General features: G+C 42.4%; 1 long non-coding RNA gene across 4 annotated transcripts in view; it reads right to left on the reverse strand.

The window, feature by feature from the left end:
* Positions 1-4,789: 4,789 nt before the first annotated feature.
* The window catches only part of LOC138926161 (uncharacterized), a 94,927-nt gene continuing 83,075 nt past the window's right edge, over positions 4,790-16,641 (reverse strand). The window contains exon 5 of one of the 4 annotated variants that reach the window (XR_011442530.1): positions 4,790-5,030. This is a non-coding gene — a long non-coding RNA (uncharacterized lncRNA). The remainder of the gene's footprint in view (positions 5,031-16,641) is intronic. The other 3 variants (XR_011442531.1, XR_011442529.1, XR_011442532.1) reach the window with 3 other exon arrangements.

The following is a 16,641-nucleotide window of genomic DNA, read 5'->3' on the forward strand; positions in this document are numbered from 1 at the left end:
ACCTGGCCTATGCTGAATATAAAACTCAAAAGATTGCATGTATGACCACCACCTATGGACTCTCGGAGTTCTGCATTTGTGCGAGAGGCTTTTAATTGCAGTCAGTAAATTCAACTAAAAGTCGACCATGTAGGTAATGGCGAAAATGTTTAATAGAGTTGTAAACTGCAAGTGTTTCCAGTTCGTATGAATGGTAACGCGGTTCCGCTGGCGAGGTCCGTTTACTAAAGTATTTGATAACTCGTGGCTTGTGTTCGATTTTATGCAATAAATTTGCAATGCAATTTTATGCAATTTTATGCATCAGTATGAGGTTCAATGAGTAATTGGGGATCGAAGATAGTAAGAACAGGTTCACTAGTCAGGATACAAATCACTTTCTGTCGTATTTTCTTATGCTCTAATTTCCATAAAATTTACATTTGAAGTAAGAGCATAGAGGGGTTTTAGCAACTGTGAAAACTTGGGTACAAATTGACGAAAAAACGAGACCAGTCCAATAAATTGTCACAGTTGAGTGACGGATTGCGGGGGCGGTAAGTCAACTAGAGCTTGTACTTTCCCAGGATTCGGTCGAATTTCACCTGCTCTAACTTCGTATTGCACAAAAATTTTAGAAAGGAACATTTCTTTATTTTGAAAGAAAATCCTGATTCGGATTACATCTTTCATATAAACAATGGCATATTATAAACCAGATCACCTAAGGCACTATTAATAGCCCTTTGGAATACGGAAGGCGCATTTTTAAGCCCGGAAGGCATAGCCAAGTATTCGTACTGTCGTTCTGGGGTTACAAAACCCGTCCGTTCAATAGAGTTTGCATGTATTGGGATCTGATAGAATCAACTGGCCATATCAATACACGTGAAAAAACCTAGCCTTACTCAACCTAGCTATCTGGTCAGATTTAAGTGGCAACGGATAATTGTCGAAAACAGTATTGGCATTAAGCTCTCGATAGTCAACACAGAGACGGTCTGTACCATTTTTCTTTCGGACAAGTAAAATCGGACTCGCAAAAGGAGAGGAATGTCTAACCTTTTCTTTTTCCTCCATACTCAAACGAAAAGGGTGGAATACAGTTTATGAACGAATTTGAGAATTTTTTTAATATTGATAGCAGTCTATCTTTATCTGGTCCATGCAAATCGGTATCCACATCGGCCAGGTCAGGAGTACATTCGGATACTACGACAGGTAATATAGACTTTTCACTAAACAAAGTATGCGCGCTTGATGTAATTGTCACGCCGATGCTAAAAATTTCTGCTCTGGCTCAAAATTTCGCGACCAATCAAAGCTTCAGATTGAATATGATTATCTAGAACTACGTTAAATAATATTTTAAGTGAACGCTCACAATTCAAAACATTTGCCGTAATCTGTAAAGTGCTACAGTAGATACATGTCCACATTTTCCACATTTGTAACAGATTACGGATGATCGATTTCTTCCTCCAGTTTATCCAGATTGTTGATTACGGGGCTGCTGACGCTGAGTTGTCTTTTTGTTCGACATTCCGCCTTCTTGTGGCCGGGTTTGCCACAGTTGTGACACGTGATGTGAGGCATAGCTCTGATTCTTTTTCGTTGTGGTACTGTTACGTTGTCTCCCTGCTGGCTCTGTCTGGCATCAAACGAAAAGCCTTTGAGTTCCTGATGCAGCTCGTTTCTGGTTTGGATGTCCGTGGTAAAAACCAATCGGCGTAATCGTTTATCTATCCCAGCTGCATGTGCACTCAAAATAAAATTAACCCTAATATTTAGAAATTCGCCCTATTTTTGTCTTCAATAGCACCGCACCATAAAATTTAGGCCATCGATGCCAACATCGATGTTTTTGAAACATTGGTAACATCGATGTTTTACCAGGCAACATCGATGTTTTTCCATCTCTAAAGCACTTCGAGGAAGATTGACGAATAACTTGTAAGTATATCATTTTATTCCATTATTTCATTATAAATTACTAACAGAATATTTTAAATTTAGTGATACTTGTTGGTGGTGTTGGCGTGAGTGTGGAGGCGATTAGACATGGACAGATTTTTAAGAGATCTTGAACAAGAAGGTTGATTGTGTGAGCTACACAGGGTAAGTGTTTATATTCCAACAAACGACATGCTTTTAACATGGTCGAGTCATTGTCGGTTACAACAAAAACAATCTTATTTCAAACTCCCCAATCATCAAGCATAGCCTTTAATATTTCGGAAATATTGCTTGCGTTGTGATTACTTGCATCGAGGAGCTGTCTTGTTGCTAGAACTGCAGATTCAAGCTTGAAGCTATTTTGAGACAAAGTGGCATGTAATCGTAATGTAGCCTTCATGTGCTCTAGAAGTCCAAAGGTCCGTCGTAATGGCCAGAAAATCAATGTCTATCAGAATGGAATAGAGCTTGTTTTTTAGAGAATCTTATTGGGTTTGCAGAACTACATCGCGCAGGTGTGATCTACTAGGTAACTTATAGCGCGGGTCCATTTCATTCATGAGCTCTTTAAAACCTTCGTCCTCAACGCATGGAAAAAGGTTGAACATCGACTGCAATCATGTTCATAACCTTATTATCCAGGTTACGTTTTCGAGCGGAATCACTATTGTAAAATGCATGAGATATTGCAAGAAAAGTTTCCATTGCTGTTGATTATTGGCCAGTTCCGACTTTTAGGCGATCACCATGAACGTGCTTCAAATGGTCCATAAGATTTGTGGTGTTGCCCGCTGTCTTTATAGCCTTACCACAGTAGTTGCAAATTCCATGAGTTTTCTCGACTGTTTTTTTGAAATGATTCCAAGCTATAGATACATCACGCTTCCTCCTCTTTGGCTCCTCATCCGATCGTGGCTGCTAGTTTGTTGTTCCTATAAAAATTTATCATATTAATTCAAAAGTACAACCACAGTTTAATGCAAAGGTAAAAATGAATGCAAGTATGTATGTATGCATGTGGACGTGCATAAAATCGTTAAAAAAAATCACAAGCAATATTTTCGAAACATTAAAGGCAGTGGCGGATTTAAGGAAAAAGGCTCAGTGGGCCAAATTTGTTCAGGGCCCCCCCTGTCACCCCATACCCCCAATTAGAGTTAAAGAGTTCAAATTTGACATGAGAGCTATTTTTGGCGAAACATTATGACATGCCAAATTTCATAAGGATCGGCTGACTATATCCTATAGCTGCCATATAACTGAACGATCGGAAATGACCCAACTTTCGTGTTTTCGTGAAGATAGAAAGCTGGAACTTGGTACAGATTATATTTTTGGTCAGTTAATCCGGCCTAACAAATTTCATAACGATCGGCCAACTATATCTTACAGCTGCCATATAACTGAACGATCGGAAATGGTTTTTGGTAAAAATACCAACTTTGGTATTTTTGAAGATAGAAGTTTGGGACTTTTTTTAGATTTTGTATTGTAATAAATTGGATTATATTATTATATTCTCATAAGAATCGGCCAACTATATACGATGTTTGCGATATATATCCCCTGTATCTGCAAGGGTATATCAACTTCGGCTCCGCCCGAAGTTAGCTTTCCTTTCTTGTTTTTGAAATATTTTTGATTGGTTCTTGCCGTCGAGGTGCTTTCCCTATCGGAAAAACTTACAAAACGTTTAATATCGACGCCGTAATATGGAAAAAAATTTAATTAAAAAAGAAATCGAAGGTGTAACTTTCAGCAAGAGGGGCCCTGAAAGCCTTTCGTCGGGGGGGCCCAGTGGGCAAGCGCGCCTTTGCCCACCTGTTAAATCCGCCACTGATTAAAGGCTATGCTTGATGATTGGGGAGTTGGAAATAAGATTGTTTGTGTTGTAACCGACAATGACTCGACCATGTTAAAAGCATGTCGTTTGTTGGAATATAAACACTTACCCTGTGTAGCTCACACAATCAACCTTCTTGTTCAAGATCTCTTTAAATTGCCAGATATCGATCCAATCCTTTCAAAATGTAAGTCTATCCTATCCGCGAAATTCAAAGAAGCACAGGGAGATAGTCCCTATACTCTGCTGTTAGAAATGCCAACTCACTGGAACAGCGCATTTGAAATGCATTACATTGGCTTATATATCTTCGCATAACGTTCCACCGCCCTTCTCTGCATCAGAAGTCGACATTTTACAAGACATATCGAAATTGCTATCCCCCTTTGAAGACGCTACGATTTCTGTTTCATCAAATCAAAAAGTATCAGTTTCTTTAAATATGCCAGTTATTTGCGAACTGCATCATAAAATTAACAATATTAAATTGAAAACAGAAGAAGGCAAATCCAAAACCATCACCTTGGGCAACTCATAAGCGACCGACGGACTCGGCTATCATCGACCGTTGTCGACAAACTTTTATTTCTTAACAAAAAAAAACATATAAATAATATGTACATATGTATATATGTACCATATGTATATAATAGTAAATTAAGAATACTATAGAAGAATAGTGTGGTGTTAGTATAAAGAAAGTGGAATGTATATAACAATTTGTTTTATCTTTTTAGTTTTGTTTTTATTTTCAAGGTAAATAATAAAATGGATCATTTTGTTTATGTTGGAAATTATACTTTTTTTTTTACTTTATTACAACTTAAAATGAACCAAAAGCACTTAATTTTGTTTTTTATTTAAAACATTGATGTTTCATCGATGTTTTGCGCCAAAAACATCGATGTCCGCGAACATCGATGTTTCTCCACCTCTACAGGGCAAGGCGCCCTAAAATTAAGAAACCCCTTTCTACAATATATAACAAAATCCTTAAATTGAGGGTAAACTTTTCTAAATACTAGAAATTTTATTTCTACATTTTACATTACATATTACATCATACATGTACATATTTTTACATTATTTTTACATTTAAATTTGTTTTCTTTGATAGCTCTCTTCAGTTCTTACTTTCACATAAGACTTTATTTATGGTATATAATGACTTGACTTTTAAATTTCCAGAAGCACCACGTTTTCCCCTTTTTGTGGGGACTAGATTAGCGTGAATCATGTGCGTCCTTTTTATCTGTGGAAAAATCACGTCAATTAATATTGCGATATATATATCAATGTACTATTTAAGCGTGAAGATTGTAAAACTTTTTTTAAGGTAGTGTAATTATGGTCTTTTTACCATAATTTTTTTATGGTAAAAAAAATTTTTTTTTTTTGTTTTTTAATTTTATATCAAAAATGACCTGAATTTTGTATCTCTCATGAAGATCTCTTGATCTCTGTTGAAGCTACCTTATAATTTATGTTATTGATAAGATAGAATAATTTTGATCTTTATTTTCTCTTTTTTATTATGTATATAGCTTAAAAAACAAAAAACCCTATGTGTTTGTAGGGGGGCGTTTGTTCCGCAAAAGACTCCAGAAATGGGGATAAAATGATAATAAGTCGGGGGCGTCTTCAGTTCAAGTAAAAAACGCGTTCAGCTTTATTGGCTGCGTACATCGAATTAAAAACTTAACTTAGAAAGAAAACAGGCAATGGTAATAGAAAAGAATACGATCAACGACGACCGACGAAGGAGCGAGAGCGCAAAGAGGGGCAAGCGCGGATGCGCTCTTCAGCGCGGGTGCGCTCTTCAGTGTTGGTGCGCTCTTCAGCGCGGGTGCGCTCTTAAAGTTGCGGCACAACGGCCCCTTACGTAAACATCCTCCCCCCCTTGCATTCGCTCGGGTTGCAACAGATCCCTCGTCGCTAGCTATGCGTCACTGCAGCTAGAGGGCGTACACGGGTCGATGAAGGCCCCCGTGTCGAAGATCCGGGTCCCGGTGTTGTCGCTGTTCCGGTTCAGCAGCGACGATAGGGTGGGCGCAGCGACCGCGTCCTGCGAGGGCCCTCGAGGAGAGGCGGAACATTGTTTAGGCGCGGATGACGCGGGCGGACGAGCGGTGGACGGCACTCGATGGGTGGCGGACGAATGCAGTGGAGCACTTGACGGCTGCCGGCCAGTGGCGGAAGAATGCCGAGGAGTTATCGAAGAGTGCCGGGAAGTCGGCGGCCGTGGATCGGTTTGGGAATGCCGGAAAATGGCGGACGCAGGGCGAGATGCACCCGAACCGCGCCGGGAGTTGGCGGATGACGGCCGACGAGAGAGCGAGACACCCCGTGTACTGTCTCCCGCGGGCGGTGACCGGTGCTCCTTGTTCACGGGGTGCAGCAGCGTGTGGTGATCCTGACCACACGTCTTACAGCCGTCCCCACGCCGACAGGATCCGTCGGAGTGCTCGTGGGCCAGGCAGCTCGAGCAATAGCGGTTCACGAGAACCGCTCGGAGCCGCTCCTCGACACTAAGGCGTAGCAAGCGCCGACACCTCTTCAATGGATGGATCCCATTGCAGACTCGGCATCGGGAGGATTGTGTACCTCGAGTACATCTGCTCTCCAGTGACTGGGCGTTGCGTGGGCGTGGCGACATCGTGCTGAATATGACCTTGGAATCCAGAATTTGGCCCGGATCAGTCGGATCATCAGCTGATTGCCACCGTGCAGCGTGATGCGATGTGTAAATCGAAGAAGGAGTCGAGACAGAGTTGTGCTCGCATCCTGAATCGAAACCCTGAACCAGTGAGTCACCGAGGCTGCGGGCAACTCGTGCGGAAAAAACAGACACGCTGCGGGGGTTAGCTGGAGACAATGGGCCTGTCAGCACCCATCCAAAAATGATCTCCTGACCGAGAAGCGACCCGCAGGTGTTAGCCTTGGAATTACAGAGGAGAATGGACAGAAGAATGTCAGCTCCTAATAACACATCGATTTGGGAGCTCTCAAAGAAGTTGGGGTCCGCCAGGGGAATGTCGGGCAGCCCCTTGAGAAGATATCGCGAAATCGGATATGACGGCAGATTTCCTGCCAACTGCGGAAGAACGTAAGCCGCAGTCTCTAATTATAGCCCGGGTCTAGACGGCGATCGAATGGAAAAATGGCACAATTTAGTAGACTGCGCGGAAATGGTCTGATTGAGGCCGGAAACTTGGGCTTGAATCGTCTTGAAGGGAGGCTTGACGAGGTTGAACAGTCGTTCCGTTATGAACGTCGCTTCGGACGCTGAGTCTATCAGTGCTCGTGCCTGGACGGTGCACCCCAAATGGCACACGTTGATAAGGGCCGTGCCCAGTAGGACGGCTCCTGACCCGGAAGCGAAACACACCTGCACATTCGACTGATCCTCTGAACTGTTTGTTGACGTAGGCGGACTTGGAGCGGTAAGCTGCGTAGGCGGACTTGGAGCGGTTACGAATGGATTGCCGCGGTGCAAGAGGGTGTGGTGTCTGCTGTGGCATGTGAAGCAGGTATGGGCGCTCGTGCAGTCTCGCTGCTGGTGCCCTCGGGCAAAACAGTTTAAACATAACTGCTTCCTCGTTATGTAGTGAGAGCGCCCATTTACATCCATTTCTAGGAAACGCGGACATAAGCGAATGGGGTGGTCCTCCCTCGAACAGAGATCACAGCCCTTTTGGCCCGGAACCACTCGAGTCTCGTATGAAGTGAGCCTCCGAGCAGAGGCAGTAGGAAGTCCCGCCCTTGGCGGAAATTGCACAGAGCCACTAGGCCTGACGTCGTCGATGGCCTCCAGAGTGCGATGGCGCTCTATCAGGAAGTTATCTAATTCCTTCCATGTTGGAATCTCGGCCTTATTATGTACGGATTGCTCCCACATACAAAGTGTGACCTTGGGGAGCTTTGACGAAATCATAAATACAAGGAGAAAGTCCCAAGCCTCAACATTAACGGAGGACATTTCTAGGGCTGTCAAACAACTCTGAATGGAAGCTTGCAGCTTCTTCAGCGCGACCCCGGACTCTTGAGAAATAGCCTGGATGTTGAAAAGAATCTTCAACTGGCTGTTGACCAATAGCCGCCGGTTCTCAAAGCGGTCTGTGAGGCTTTGCCATGCGGCGACAAACCCCTCATGGGTAAGCGGAGCCTTAAAAACAATGGCGTGGGCGTCACCACTTGTTTTGGACAATAAGTGGAACAACTTCTTTACCGGGGTGGGCCGCGAGTTTTGGATGCAAATGGCCGTAAACAAGTCTCTGAAGGTGGGCCACCGAAGATAATCACCCGCGAAGACCTCGGTATCCACGGGAGGTAACCGGCAGCCTGTAGGCGCGGGCGTGTCGACATTGACGGGAGCCTGAGTGGATTGGGAAGCAATTTTCTCCCGAAGCTGGGCAATACATCTCGAATAGACGGAGTAACAGTAGCTGTACTTCGCTTCCAGCACTGTCGAGGCGGCCGCATTGTCGTCGGACACGGCTAGCAAATCGGAGCAGCTCTCATAGTACTTCTCCACCTTCTCCCATAGTGCCCGAATTTGGTCCCGATGGACTTCGCACATGTATTGGGAGCCTATTTCCGTTTCTGGGGCGCCCGGAGTACTTATGTTAGCCTCAAATTGGCTAATTCGATCTGTTGTGGCGATGAACTTTTTCAACGCCACTTTGACCGCACTTGGAGCCATTTTCGCAACGGAGCGAGTCTGCCTCTGTAAAGGACCGGGGGTTGTATTGACGGATTCCTCACTCCTTGCCCTTGAACTGGCACTGGTAGCCTTAGGCTTCAAAAGAGGCGTCCGCGGAGATTCGGATTGAGATCTGTCCAAACGGATGGCTGGGATCGAACGCGGCTTTTTGTCGTCTCCCGTGGGCATTCTCAGAGTCCAATCCGCTGGTCAGCGCTTGTCGACTGACTCGCGCAATGGGTGCCTCGTACGAAGTGGTGGCCGGTCGCACTAACGTGATGAGAACGGTGAGATCGCCGATGAAAAGCAATTACAAGGAGCAAGTGCGAACTAGTGGCGCCGATGTGGAAAGTAAAGTCGTGTGCGGCACAATTCGAATGTGGAAAGAAAAACTTCAGGCACCAGAAAAAATCCAAAAGGAGACGAGGTTTGCTCGGATTGTAGGCGGATGTTGCCTGATGCGGAGTAGAAGCAGCGTTGGAGGTACGAAAAATGGAAAAAGTACCGGAAAATTCATGCTTGTTCGGAAAAAAATGATGACGGTCTATATATGTATGCATATTTCGACTTGTGTGGTTCGTACTGAATTTAATATATACTGAGATATAAAGTTCTTAATTATTTTCGAATTTGCGGAGCCGGAAGGTGGACTTAACTTTGGCTTGAATTTAACACACAAAAAATTATTAATTAATTTTTGGCTAACTGGCTCGGATTTAGTTATAATTATGATTAATTATAATCTTTATTTTTAATCAATTGAGGTTAATTATCACGAAGCTGGAACGGAGGAATTGAAACCTAAATCTTTAACTAATTGAATTTAATTAACACGAAGCCGGGAAGGTGGAATTAAAACCGCGGCTCTATTCGGACAGAAGGTGGATAATTAAATTAATTATTTATAATTTTTTTCGATAATTAAATTTTTGACTTTTATTATTGAGTGGCCGGAAAGGTGAATTAAAAACCCTGGCCCTTTGCTCGATAATAATTAGTTATAATAAGTTATAATATATAATATAAGTTAGTTATAATTATAAATACAAACATTTATAATTAATTGATTTTCTTTTAATCTATTTTGTTTCTCAGCCGGTTATGCCGTGGGCACCCTGTACCCACCTCAAAGGAAAAAAAGCAGAACCGAAAAACACAACACGGCTAGGTCGAGAATTTAAGCGACACAATCACGGATTTTTAGTGAAATGGCGGTTTATAATTGTTGGTTTTAAAAAATTTAAATTTTCTTAAAATTTTATCGTCTATATATTTCCTGAAATTGGAGGCAGAAAATATTTAGAAATATATGGACATGCATGCAAGTAGGGCAAGGGCATGTGGAGCATATGATGGCACAGTGGAACGTCGATAAGTGGACTGTATATTTTAAATTTTATCGGTTATATATTTCCTGGAATGGGAGGCAGAAAATATATGGACATGCATGCAGGTACGGATATATGTAAGGGCATGTGGGCATATGTTGGCACAGTGGAGCTTTGATAAGTGGACTGTATAATTGGGGGAATAGAAAAGTTATGTGGTGTAAAAAATGACACTGATTGAGGGAGATAAAAAACAAATATTACGACAGCGGCGGACTGTTCGGTGAATTTGGAAATTCCGGAACTAATTCACACCGGTGGCCAATATTAATTATGCCTTCTTTTTGTCACCACACAATTTCACTGTTCACTTGCGAGTTTTTCGCGGATTAATTTCACCAAAAATAATATGTACGTGCGTACGTATGTATGTGGATGCACATATGCCTCAACCGTTGGCAAGCGAATGGATAACGGAGAGGCCGAAAACGGCGAGGAATATGGGCAGCACACAAAACGGAGACGGATGGAAAAATTTGCAGAATTTTAAGATTATAGATTATTAGTAAATCTCAGCCGTTGTGTCGGAAAACTCGGACTTGGAGTTGACACGGAGGGAAAAACAATCTTGCAGCAGTGTGAACGAAATTTAATGTTCGGATCACTGCTGAAGACCGGCAGAGAGGTGGAGACGGAAAAATGTACGTATCTTTTGGCGGAACAATGCCGAGAACTGCTGGCAGAAGAAAATCCAGTAAATATCCGGCTCGAAGGACCAATGTTTGTAGGGGGGCGTTGGTTCCGCAAAAGACTCCAGAAATGGGGATGAAATGATAACAAGTCGGGGGCGTCTTCAGTTCAAGTAAAAAACGCGTTCAGATTTATTGGCTGCGTACATCAAATTCAAAACTTAGAAAGAAAACAGGCAACGGTAATAGAAAAGAATACGATCAACGACGACCGACGAAGGAGCGAGAGCGCAAAGAGGGGCGAGCGCGGATGCGCTCTTTAGCGCGGGTGCGCTCTTCAGTGCTGGTGCGCTCTTCAGCGCGGATGCCCCCTTAAAGTTGCGGCACAACGGCCCCTCACGTAAACACTATGTATGGGAAAAAATGAAGTAAATATGACTATACTATCGATACTATCGAATTTTTGATTGAAAACATCGAAACCATCGAATGGCGCGACCATCGATAGTATCCCAGCTCTATTCTACAGTAGAGCTGGGAAAAATCGATTCTCAGTGCATATCGATTATCGATAAGTCGATTATTTTCGATGTTTAAAAACAAAACATCGATTAAATAATTAAAAAAAAACATTTTTTTTCTCATATGTATAGAGAGCAATCAATCTTATTTATTTAGAAAACAAACAAAAATACTTTTCTATGAAATAAACAAGAAAGGAAAGCTAGCTTTGGGCGTAGCCGAAGTTGATATACCCTTGCAGTTAAAATCGGATAAATATCGCAAACATCGGATATAGCTGGTCGATCCTTATGAGAATATCATAATAAAACCAAATAATTACAATAAAATACATTAAAAAAAAAGTCCTAAACTTCTTTCTTTAAAAATACGAAAGTTGGTATTTCTACCAAAAACCATTTCCGATCGTTCCGTTATATGGCAGCTATAAGATATAGTCGACAGATCGTTTTGAAATTTGGTAGGTCGGATTAACTGACCAAATATATAATTTGTACTAAGTTCCAGCTTTCTATCTTCAAAAACACGAAAGTTGGGTCATTTCCGATCGTTCAGTTATATGGCAGCTTTAGGACACTAGTCGGCCGATCCTTATGAAATTTCGTATGTTGGATCAACAGACCAAGAATCGAATCTGTACTAAGCTCCAGCTTTCTATCTTCAAAAACACAAAAGTTAGGTCACTTCCGATCGTTCAGTTATATGGCAGCTATAGGATATAGTCGGCCGATCTTTATGAAGTTTGGCATGTCGTATTATTTTGCCAAAAATAGCTCTTTTAACTCTCTATTTTAAAAAAACCAAAGTTATACCATTTCCGATCAATCAGTTATATGGCAGCTATAGAATATAGTCGGCCGATCCCGACCGTTCCGACTTATAAGGAAAGAAGGGTGTGTGCAAAGTGTCCAACAAAAGTTGGGTCACTTCCGATCGTTCAGTTATATGGCAGCTATAGGATGTAGTCGGCCGATCCTTATGAAATTTGGCATATCGTATTATTTTGCCAAAAATAGCTCTTTTAACTCCTTAACTCTAAAAACACCAAAGTTATTTCATTTCCGATCAATCAGTTATATGGCAGCTATAGAATATAGTCGGACGATCTCGGCCGAAGTTTTGTCTGATTCAATCAGAGGAACAGCAAACGTTCTGTTTCAATTTTTGCATACATATCGACAATGTACTGATGACTTCGTTTCTTACTGAAACTGAACAAAATAGGTAATTAAAATAATAGTCTCCAATTTCTTCTTTCAATACGGTTGCCCTTGGCAACTATAAAGGAAGTAGATACGAACAGAGCATTTTTGTATATATATATAGATATATAGATAGATAGATATACAATACAAACATACAATACAATTCCCATACAAACAGGCTTACATTTTGAACTCGTGAATCTGAACTATAAGAGATAGAACTATCGGATTAGGAACTTGGGATCGTGTGATATCCGCGCAGGTCAAGTTTCTGTCAAAATTTTGGCACGCCCACTACCGCCCCCAAAACAGATACCTGAAGTTAGCGCCAGTTCTTTAATGGTTTTGGAAAATGTCTTAATGCCAAACTGTTCCAATGGCTTATTTACAGCTACAAATCAAATCGGATAATTTCAAGAGGATAATTTTTAGTGGAATAATTGAAATTTTAGTATTGACAGTATGGCCGTAGGTTTGTTGTTGTTGTCTTGCCCAAGCGCAAAAGAATGCAACACAAATTTGTTTGCTGAAAATCCATACCGTCAAAGTTTAAAGTTTAAAGCTTAAAGTTGTAAGTCCAAAGTTTTAAGTTTTTGGTTGCATCTTTGTTACAGTGCTATGCACAATCAACAATCTAATGCAGTGGTCGGCACGGCCCTATCCCGAGGGCATAGGAAATTTCTCTGCCCGAGCTCTGCCACACACACACAGTATAAATGTGTGAAACGTCATGCTCACAGCTTACTTTCTGCTATTCCTTACAAATACTAATGCGTTAAAATCATATAAATGTATTGGGGTGCCGACCACTGATTTAACGGGATCCTATTCTAATAGACATAAAAAAAAAACAAGAAAGGAAAGCTAACTTCGGGCGGAGCCGAAGTTGATATACCCTTGCAGTTAAATCCGGATATATATCGCAAACATCGAATACAGTTGGCCGATCCTTATGATTAGATCATAATAAAACCAATTAACTAAAAAAAGTCCCAAGCTTATATCTTAAAAAATACGAAAGTTGATAATTCTACCAAATACTATTTCCGATCGTTCAGTTATATGGCATCTATAGGATATAGTCGGCCGATCCTTATGAAATTTCAAAAATAGCTTTCGTGTCAAATATGAACTCTCTGACTCTAAAAACACTAAAGTTACACCAATTCCGATCAATCAGTTATATGACAGCTATAGGATATAGTCGGCCGATCCGGGCCGTTCCGACTTATATACTGCGTGCAAGGGATAGAAGGGTGTGTGCAAAGTTTCAAGACGATAGCTTTAAAACTGAGAAACTAGTTCGCGTAGAAACAGACAGGCAGACGGACAGACGGACATGCTCATATCAACTCAGGAGGTGATCCTGATCAAGAATATATATACTTTATAGGGTCGGAGATGTCTCCTTCACTGCGTTGCACACTTTTGACCAAAATTATAATACCCAATAATATAATTATAATATGACTCCAAACCAAAAAACTCAAAAGATTACAAGACTACAAGCCTGCACTAACTGCTTGTCCCTACATCACTTTAGGGGGAATTTAACCAGTTTTTGTGACATAAATTAATAACTCAATATCGGAGCAAAATATTTGACAACTGTTTTTTGCCAATAATCATTTACCAATAAAAACCGATATCATATACCAATAGAAAAATAAAGGGCGTTGCACCGCCCCTTTTTTTTGTTAGCTAATGTAAATTTCTGCAGATTTTTAGAGTACTTATTAACTAGTTCTGTGACAGTATTTTGTTGTATTTTTTAGAGAAAATAGTGGGCGTGGAACGCCTTTAACAATCTATTACAGTTTTAAGAAGAAAATCCATCTAAAGCGTCGTGTGCCCCTGTATTGAATGAACAATTAATAATGTATAGAAGACAAAAGTTCAGCTCTTCGTTCTCCAACTCAATTTATATTTATGTTCAAAATGCACAATATCAAAAGAGCTTTCCTCCTCACCCGCCGTGGTGTCATCGGGATTTGATGAACCCTCTAATAGGTTTAAAACCTCTAATGGAAGACACATTTTTTTCTGTCACTGTATTCTTCTATCTAAATTCACTGGCAAAATGATCGGATCAGAAGTATCTGTAGCTCGCAGAAATACTTTTGGACTACAAGTCTGGAGGCACTGCAGCGTGCTTTCTGCGAGATATATTGCCCTTCGCATGAAAAGGCAGTGTTGGCCTACTGGCTTTTAATTTAGCCGAACTGCATGATTTCGGCGCTACTGACTTTAGATAGAAGAGCACCTCTTCCACATTTGCGTCAAGCGGTAGCAAAATTTTTTACTCGCTTTTACTCTTCAAAATTCACTCCTGAGATGGAATCTTTAATAAAATGAAAGGCAGCATTCTCCTTTGCGACTTTTTCCTTTGCTTCGAAACACTTCGCAAAAAAATCTGTGTTTGCCAAATTCAGGTTATGTCCTAAAAATAAAAAATGTTTGCAAAATCGGAAAAAATGGTGTTGAAAGCGTTCCTGATGTCCAGGGTGACTATCAGGCAGTATTGCTTGGAGCCACCTTTCCTCCTGGTTCCCGCTATTGCGTTGCGAGCAATGCCGACCACCTCTGCTATGGCATCTACCGTAGACCTTCCCTTCCGGAAGCCATACTGCTTGGGAGACAGCCCTCCCGCCTCCTCTATGGCAGCTTCGAGCCTCGCCGCGATCACCCTTTCGAAGACCTTGCCCGTTGTGTCCAGCAGGCAGATTGGCCTATAGGACGACGCCTCCTCCCTTGGTTTCCGTGGTTTGAGGAGCAGCAGGAGCTTCTGTACCTTCCACCTGGTGGCAAAAGTTCCTTCGCGGATACATTTATTGTAGAACTCCGCAAAGCTGCCCGGCTGCAGAGCTAGAGCCAGCTTCAGGGCCGAGGAGGCGGAAAAAGGGGGTCAACCACCGGTCATCAACCCGGGCAGCCCAAGGGAATGTCGCCAGGATCAGTACGGGGGGTTGGGGGAAGGTGAAAGCCAGTTACCGTGGGTTCCGGTGAAGGACTACCCGTGGGAGGACGGAATCCACGTGGAACGTAATGGTGGCCGGTGAAAGGGTAAACGGCGCCACCCGGGGGAAGAAGGAATCGACGTGGAACGTAACGGGTCTCGGGGAAACGTTGGGAAAGTAGTCCAGTGGGGGAATCAGCACGATGCGCAGGCGTGCATTAGAAAGTGTGGCGAGGGTGGCGGAGGTGGAGAGGCGGCGCGGACAAACCGGACGGTGGTGTGTGATGGAGCAGTTTGGAGCCATATGCTTCCGGGTGCGAGGAGGTGCCAACGGCGTGACGGTAATGAGGAAAGTTTAGAAAAAGAAGTATGAATCAAGGAAAAACTTAGAAATAAAAAAAACAATTAATTAAAAAAAAAAAAAAAAATACATTAGGTTTAGAAAACATCCGAGTAAAAATGAGGGGGTCATATAAAAAAAAAAAGAAGAAAACAAAAACAGAAAAAAAAACAAAACAAAATATTAAAATAGAACAAATTTTAACTGAAAAAAATAAATACATATACATATATGTACACAAAAAAAAAATAATAATTGATAAATAAATAAAGAAAAAGAAATTTAAAAAAAAAGAAAAAACAAAGCAAAAAAAGATTATTAAAAAAAAAAAAAAAAAAACAACAACAACAAAAAATAAAAAACATGGAATGGGGTACATAGGCACCCATAGAAAGTAGTCCAGTGGGAGAATCAGCACGATGCGCAGAGGAGCAAAGGGGGGGTGCGACGAAGAGTGCAGCAGGCCCTGGAAGCACCGGTGCACCACATACCAGCAGCAGAGATCCGTGGCCGGGGGAAACGAGGGGCCACGGACAGCGACCCGCCAACGGGAAAGTCGCGTGATTGTGGAAGCAGGATTAACGGCAGGTAGCGTTCCAAGGAAGTGAGGAAAGGATAAGTCTGGCGTATGCCTTACCGACTCCTGAAATCACAACCAACAGGCGCTGTCCTGCGAAACAAGGAGGCCTATGTACTTGGGATCACACGCCCGGTAACCACGAGACGTACAGAACAAGGGAGACAAGGATTCGTTGCTGGACGGTTTCCTCTACGAGCCCGGGGCGCCAGAGTCGAGTAGGGCCATTCCCGAACACGGCAGGTAGCCTTGCAATGAAGTGAAGAAAGGATAAGTCTGGCGTACGTCTTGCCGACTCCTGGAAACGCAACCAACAGGCCTTGTCCTGCGAAACAAGGATCGGCCGACTCGAGAACTCGCGTCCAAATCACAGACCAAGTGAGAAAACTACAAACTCGGGTTCGCCGGCGCGTACGCACGGTGTCCCGGTGTAGCGGGAGCGCGACATACGGTCAGGCACACGGCGGCTTCCAAACCTGGCACCGGAGCGTATGCACGGTGTCCCGGTGTAGCGGAGACGTCACACGGCAACTTCCAAACCTGG

This window comes from Drosophila bipectinata, chromosome 2R (genome assembly GCF_030179905.1).
Source record: "Drosophila bipectinata strain 14024-0381.07 chromosome 2R, DbipHiC1v2, whole genome shotgun sequence".
NCBI classification, from domain to species: Eukaryota; Metazoa; Arthropoda; class Insecta; order Diptera; family Drosophilidae; genus Drosophila; species Drosophila bipectinata.